General features: G+C 35.0%; 1 protein-coding gene across 7 annotated transcripts in view; it reads right to left on the bottom strand.

Moving 5' to 3' along the window:
• RBFOX1 (RNA binding protein, fox-1 homolog (C. elegans) 1) overlaps positions 1-7,500 on the bottom strand; it is a 271,893-nt gene that overhangs the window by 4,737 nt on the left and 259,656 nt on the right. The window lies entirely within an intron of this gene.

The raw sequence follows: 7,500 nt of genomic DNA, 5'->3' as shown, positions 1-7,500 counted from the left end.
CACATATAACAACAAAAGCAATCTTAAAATTATAGTGGTGTCTTGCATACAAGGGTTAATGCAGTAAACAAGTTAAATTTTAATAATACTCTTGCTATCTCTCAAAAAAAAAATCTTTTTTTTTTTTTTAGCCTTACGTGAACAGTAAACCCAGAGTGGTCTCATTCTGTGTAACTAACTTATTTTTCAGATACAAATACAAACTTACTTTTTTTGAAAAGAGGACAGTTGTCCTATTTTATTATCATGTATTTGCTCCTCCACAAGCGGAATCTGATTAGCCGATTCCTAGATAATCAGCTGAGGGAAAGCTGAGAAGGGAATGTTTCCATGGCATATGCAATCCTCCACCACCTACTACTGTGGGTCCTGGATGTGAGGTAGAGAAGAGGTCCAAATTATCTGAACTAGACATTCCTACCTACCCAGTGACATCTTCAAGGAAGGAGCAGAAATTACCATAGACAAGATAGTCTTTAACTCCCCATTTCACTGAGCCAACATTTGCAAGCGTATGAGGGATTCATTGCGTATGGAAATCCCAGTAAGCCACCTCTTGGGTCAACTGTGCTATCTAAAAGCAAAAAGGTTCAGCACTGAAAAGGCAGAGACTTTACAAAAATGCCTCTTGCTCTCTGACCAAGTTTAGGGTCACAGATTTGCAGAAGTTATATGCTCTTCCTTTTCCAAGGATATATAATGACACATCTTGATGAAAAAAAAGGAGAAAAATGTTCAGTAAGTACAAACTTCAAAGTGTACATTGGTTAATATTCGGTATTGTGAATAAGCCATCTTTTTCCAGCAACAGTCTGGCATTTTGAGCAAACGTAAAGTGTACCTATGTTCCTATAAAGTATTCTATGGCACAATCTGGATGTTTCACTACAAAGTACAACCATAGTAGCTGAATGCCTTCAGTTGTACTGTCTTGTTTACTCAGTAAATTCAACTTTCTATTAAGAGATAATAAATTAAAAAGGAGTTAATCTGTTAAAGCTATGAAAGTACCACAAGTTCACGAATGTGGACTCTCTTTCTTACCCTGCAACTATATTTACTTTAGCTTTGGGCAGAGAAGTCCTCATAGGTATTGAAGATATATATTAATATCTAGGGGAAGCAGCGTGCTGGGCAATCACCTTCTATCTCATGGTCTTAAACTCAGGAAAATACATGTAAAAGACTTGTATAAAACATATTAATTCCTCTTTTGTATCCAATATATTGATGAGTGAAGGATTAAATTTGTATATCAATTCCATTTAAATACTTGGTATCCACGAATACCTAGCTTTGGAAATTATCCAAGGCAGTTAACAACAAAGAAACCAGGCGGTTCCCACTGGAAAAAAATAGAAGGAAAACCAGCTCACATCAGTCTGTCTCAGGTAAATGACACTTGGTGATCCTTTGAGTTGGAACGGGGGCGTAAGAGTTCTTCGAGCAGCTTTGACACTGACCCCATACTCTGAGGCCTCTTTGGTCAGAAAAACTTCCATAAACCTCAGCCTCGGTAACCCTTTGCATTAGGATGCAAACATTATAATATTTAGAGATTTAAAACACTTAGCTTTGACAGTAGCCATACCAGAATCTCGTGTATCTTGTTCATCTACATTAAAGTGAAGAACACACCTTAATTTCCTCTGTATGCCTATTTTTAACGTCTGAGAATCCATTTTAAACATCATTGTAATTTTAATTCTCTCAAGCCAAATCTCATTCAAACATTAAGAGAATATCTAGAAAGGGAAAATGATTAATTTAAAGCTAGACTTGTTTCCAGCACTATAAATTTCCCTCATATCCCTAGTAACATGGAGGAGGAATTGCACGTACTATTATTATACACGCTTTAATGTCATGACTGTTATTTTTAAAGCAATGGGAATCAGTGTATTTTCTCCCCGCCTTTTTTTTAGTACTGAGCAAGGACTGTAAATTTAGATCTGTAAGAATTACGTTAGTTTTGGTCTAGTGTAAACCATTAACTACACTGGGACTTACTCTGTGAGCTTTTTTTCCCCCATTGCTCTGGTCCATTTCCTGCTGTAGGGCTGCATTTTGACGCCATACTGCATCCCATTCCTGCAGGATCCTTGACTATGTCACAGTGCCCCACAAAACTGAAGGTCTAATGGCTCACCCATGGCAAGGTATTAAATGGCCTAAATGCAAGGGCCACTTGTAAGGAAGGAACAAGCCCGAATACATAGTGCTCAGGCTTTAGTAAATTATTAGTGTATTTAACCCAACTACTGAAGTAACTAGCCAGTTTACAACACTGATGTAATAAAACATTTCGCTAGTAGTATTACATCAGTATTTTACAGAAATCTGGACAACTAAGAGGAAAATATGGATAAACAAACACATTAAGCAATTTCAAAAGAAAGAAAAAATGACTCTTTCAACCCAGAATTTGCTTCTGAGTACATTTTTATTACTCTTTGCCAAAGCAGTAATAACTTATTGTCAGTGCTTTACATTATTTTTTCCATCCTACTGTGTAAACCATGTTTCTTCCTTAAAACGAAAGAGTTGTGAAGCAATCCTAACATGAAAACTGTGACCTAAGTTAATCCTTGCTCCTTAAAAAGAATGTTTTACATTTATATTGTGATAATGCTGAAGTTGGTACTGTGACATTAACATAAAAATGATATTTCAGAATTAGCAATGCTTATATTCTTGTTAAAATAAGAAACACTTCTTCCTTTTCTTTTACAGGATATTGAAAGTCCACTTGAACAAATGTGTGCAATGTAAACATAAAATAAAATAAAATGTAAAAAGCATTCTTCCAAATCTTCTGTAAAAGAAAATAAAGCATATGAAATTAATTGCAAAATTCTCATTCTTGCACCCTCCTAAATACACTTGACATATGTAAGCACAAACATGGAAGAATATATTTCCAAAGGGGAGAGAACACATGCTCAGATATTATCTGGGGAAAAAAAAAAAGCATTGAAATTCCTCTGTGATGAATAGACTTTTTTCTCCTCAGGGTGACCTCTACCTTCAGAATATGATGGTTTTATTATGATTAATAAATTTCATTTCCACAGAGGAAAGGAACAGTGTCAGCTTAAACTTAAAGCAAGTGGGTTTCTTTTTAAATGCTAATTTTTAAACACTCCCTTGCATGACACCAAATTTAGAAGCTCAGAAGGTTAGCAGAATAGATTCTGATTTCCATGCTGAAAATAGTAAGAAGGATTTAAACTATATTGTCATGCTGAAATTCAGTAAGCTAGTTCAGTCACATAGTCATTGGTTCATTTATTCACTACTGTGCCAGCATGCTTATTTCTCATTGAAATTAGTGGCATTTAAATGCTTTGTGATAATTTACACTGGAAATAATCATTCTAGGTAAACAATTTACTAAAATTTAGGACATGCAAACGGCAAAGTATTTTGAATAAATTAATAGTCAATGCGATTATGTGTGTATTTTACAGATTTTTAAATCAATGTATCAAACCCAATATGTGCACTCACAAATTCTTGTCTAAGAAAATATCTGATGAATAATTTTGATGCACCACTAATGAGAACAAGGTAAGTTCCACTATTTTCCAGTATATCTGGAACAAGTATTCAGGAAAAAAAAAAGTTTGCTAGCATTTTGTTACCATACTGGCACTGGTTCTTAAGTAGCTGGACTATTCTTAAGTAGCTGGACTAACACCTTACTGGGAAATAACTAAGAACAAAATCAGTGTAGCCACGCTAACATCTGTAAATGCAGCTGTAAACTATTTACCAAAAGCTCAGTGTATGGTATGTTCTTCTTTACTCACACTATGTCTCAATTTCTTCAATCATTTTCAGTACAGGGTTTAAAATTGCTAAAATACTACATAAAAGGACAATTTTTTGTCCACTGCACAAATAAAATGAGAATTAAAAAATGGTAATTGGTTGTGAGATTTATTTTAGTAGGGCCTTTGAAATTGAATCTCTCTCTTTAAATCATCGGTAGTAGGTATTGCTGAAGTCTCTAAAAACAGGGAAAGCATGTGCCTCTGCCATTGTAGGTTTTTAAGTTCTTTCGTACTATGGCTTTATTTCCATACACATCTAGGACAGACAGCAGAGCTCTGATAATGGAGACATTCGGAAGCTCCTTAATAATATATGTACTATGAGGTTTAATAACAACATTAATAAGGAGAAATTCACAGTATAGACTATGAAACAAGTTAACACGTTTTCCACAAGTGATTTGACAACTAAAGAAGGAGAATATTAAACATGATTTTATTTTTTAGAATTTTTTTAAAGTCTAGATATTGCTAGAAGAACTATAGAAAATGATGAATCTGTTTAATAAATATAAAAAGAGAAGTTAAAAATCTGGTACTACCTCAGCTAAATGTAACTCTGACGTAATTCCCCATTACTTGCCATGTTACAAGCAAAGCGTGTGTATCACTGGAAAGCTCATAGTTCTAACTGTTCCGCAATATTGTCCATTCCTTACTAGCTTTGGTTATAATTAACAATCAAGTAACAAAATTGCTGCTGCTTCAGACCTACACGTGTTGAATTTTCAACCAGAATAACCTTAAGTTACTGAAATTCTTGTACTGACAATTATTACTAAATTTCACAAAAAGGTGACTGAGTGAGTGAGACTTGGCTAAGTACGAGAGAAGGTAGGTTCTAGTGCAGACTGGTTTGGTATTCCTGCCCTGCTTCTTCACCCAGGAAATGGGCACTACTGCAGGTGGCACGGAAAGGGCAATCCACATCTTCCCTCTGTCAGATCTTAATGCAGAATTGCAAAAAAATTTTAGACAAAGATGTGAAGATTTCAGTAAAGAATTGGAAGGAATACAAGGAAAGCAAGGGTTACCTGGCCTTATCCAGATAAATGATTCCAGTAACTAACATCTTGCTCTTTCTTTTGGTCACATAACTATGACGATACCAAGACAGATGACATGAGCAGCAGAGCTCCTTCGTATGCGCACCAGTTGCATACCACATTGCTGAGCAGTATTTTAACCTCAGTGGGTCAAGACTGTGCAGCAGTGGTGGTCCTTTAACTTAAAATTCTTTACTACAGTAGGATGGTATCTGCTTATGGTATTCAAAGCGTGTGCAACCAATCAATTTACTTCATTTTGGATATCAATACCAAGTAACTTTAGGCATTTCAGTCACCTGAATGAGCAACGAGTCTATATATCCCAGAAGGCAATGAGGAAACATGTCTATCCTAAGTTTTTACTTAAGACCAAGGAAAATGATTGAAATCTGCTGATAAAAACAGTTTCTAGTCATTTTCCTTGACTGTAGAAGTTAAGAATGCTAAAATCTTCTATGCAAAGTTTTAAATGCACAATATCAAACACTAAGATCATTCTACAAGGAAGGACCCATAAAGTATTTTGTTACATATCATTTTCCTCTTCCACTACTGATAATGCTTTACAGATTTGTGATGTGGAGCAGAATAAGAATTGGGAAGATACAGTAGAGACAGACAGCACAATGAAACAATGAAACTTCAAGGTATACTGCTGTGCTGAACTCCTGTATACCTTGAAAGCCATGAGGGATAGGGCAATAATAAAAGATTTCCATGAAGGGATCTTCATAAATAAGTCATTGATGAAACATTAAAAGCAGTCTTTTCCTGCAGGTTGGAGCAAGAAGAAACTTAAGAAGCCTATTCAGAATTTTCTATATGCAGAGACGAATTTCAAATTCTTGACTGTTTGCTTATTTATGTCACATCTGAATTTGGCCAGTTAATTTTTCTTACTAATTGATGGGCATGTTTTGCAGAACTTTTGGTCATTGATGCTCAGACCTGATTTTAATTCTTATTTCTGAATGCCAACCTGTAACTTCTTTTGAAGTTTGTTAGATGTTTACAGCCGTCCAAAGTCAAGCTGCCACCTTGTTAAACATTTAAATAAATATGGTTGATACTGGTTAATTTGCAGAAATATAGAAGTGCAACAAACAGCAGCACAGGTGACTTCCCTCCTGAGCTGATGCTGAATAACTGCTATGGAACAATCCCAGACCTCAGCTTAAAAACTTTCTCTCAAGTTTTAGTCTCGCCATCTGGATTTATACAAATGTGGGGATTTCACTCGATGCCTAGTTAAGAATCTAACAGAATTCTATGCTACCAACAACACCTTTCTGTATAATCTCTATCCAAGAAAGTTAGACTTTATATAAACTTCTTAAAAAAAGTCACTGGGGAAACTGAGGCTTGCCATCAAGTGACACCTAAACCCAGCTGTATTACAATGAAAACGAACTATTTCTTTGATCTGTAAAGCATTTTCCTATTACTATTACTGTTATATTTTGGGGCAATAAACCTTGAATAAATTATTATCTAGTTCAATAATAAATATACCAGGTACTTTGTTTATTAAATTTTAAAGCAGTCTTTTGTGCTTGAGTGTAAAGTTCTGTAGTATGCAATAATATTCTTTTTTGTTTGATATTTTAAATGTAATATGATAATACCAAGATACTAAAACTGAATCCTTGTTTATTTAATGTACTTGCATATAACCATACATACATGCACACACACACACCACCTTTCATGTGTACTATTTTCAGTCTATCAGAGAAAAAATTCTGGTTGCTTCATTAAAAACAGTACAGAAGATGCACACATGCTTATACGCACTTGTTGAGGGCAAACACAGATTATTCACTATTTCTGTTATCAAAGGAGCTTCACATTGCAAATCCTCCATTTACAAATCACAGAACCTCAGCTTTACTTAATCTTGTCATGTTGTCACATTTGACTAGCCATGCGAACTGACCTAGAACTGTAAGCACCGGGAAGGCAAGCTGTCGAAGAGATAATGACAAAGATGCCAAAAAGGGCTGCCAGTGTTTTCACTGGGTGAGAAAAAGGAATTAATCAAACTTCATGAAAGAAGAACAGAGGATAATCAAAGCGTTTACTGATTTTTATCAACTGATCCGATAGCTGAACATCTTTACCACACAACTACCAAGAGCAGTAAAAGCTGTAACAAATGGAATTCCATATAAGCAACTATTTACAGCAGCAGTAAACGCAAGTTTAAACTGCCAACATAAAGGACACTTGAATTTATAGAAGTTGTTCAATAATGTGCATTAGTACAACATTTCCTAGTCTTTCCAGAGCAAAAACTTCAGTATCTGCTATTTTTCACAGGGAAAAGCAGTACAGCCTTAAATAAATACTAGCACAAAGACCTTACAGATCCTCCTTCATCTTCATTTTTTATTTTATCTGATTAGTGGAAGAGCATAACATAATAATAAAAGTATCTCATAGAAAATGGTTATTTTCCCAGTCAAATTGCTTCATGAAATGAAGTTAAACCCATAGGCAGCAATACTAAAAGGGAAGAACCTCTCACAACTGAACATATGTCTTTACACAGTAATTCAAAAAGGCTGAAGGAAATCTCTCTGAAACTGCATTTTTCCAAAGCAGTTTGGATTATA

The sequence above is a fragment of the Pygoscelis adeliae genome, unplaced genomic scaffold (assembly GCF_000699105.1).
Source record: "Pygoscelis adeliae isolate BGI_AS28 unplaced genomic scaffold, ASM69910v1 Scaffold85, whole genome shotgun sequence".
NCBI classification, from domain to species: Eukaryota; Metazoa; Chordata; class Aves; order Sphenisciformes; family Spheniscidae; genus Pygoscelis; species Pygoscelis adeliae.
This window is presented reverse-complemented; position numbering and strand designations above follow the sequence as displayed.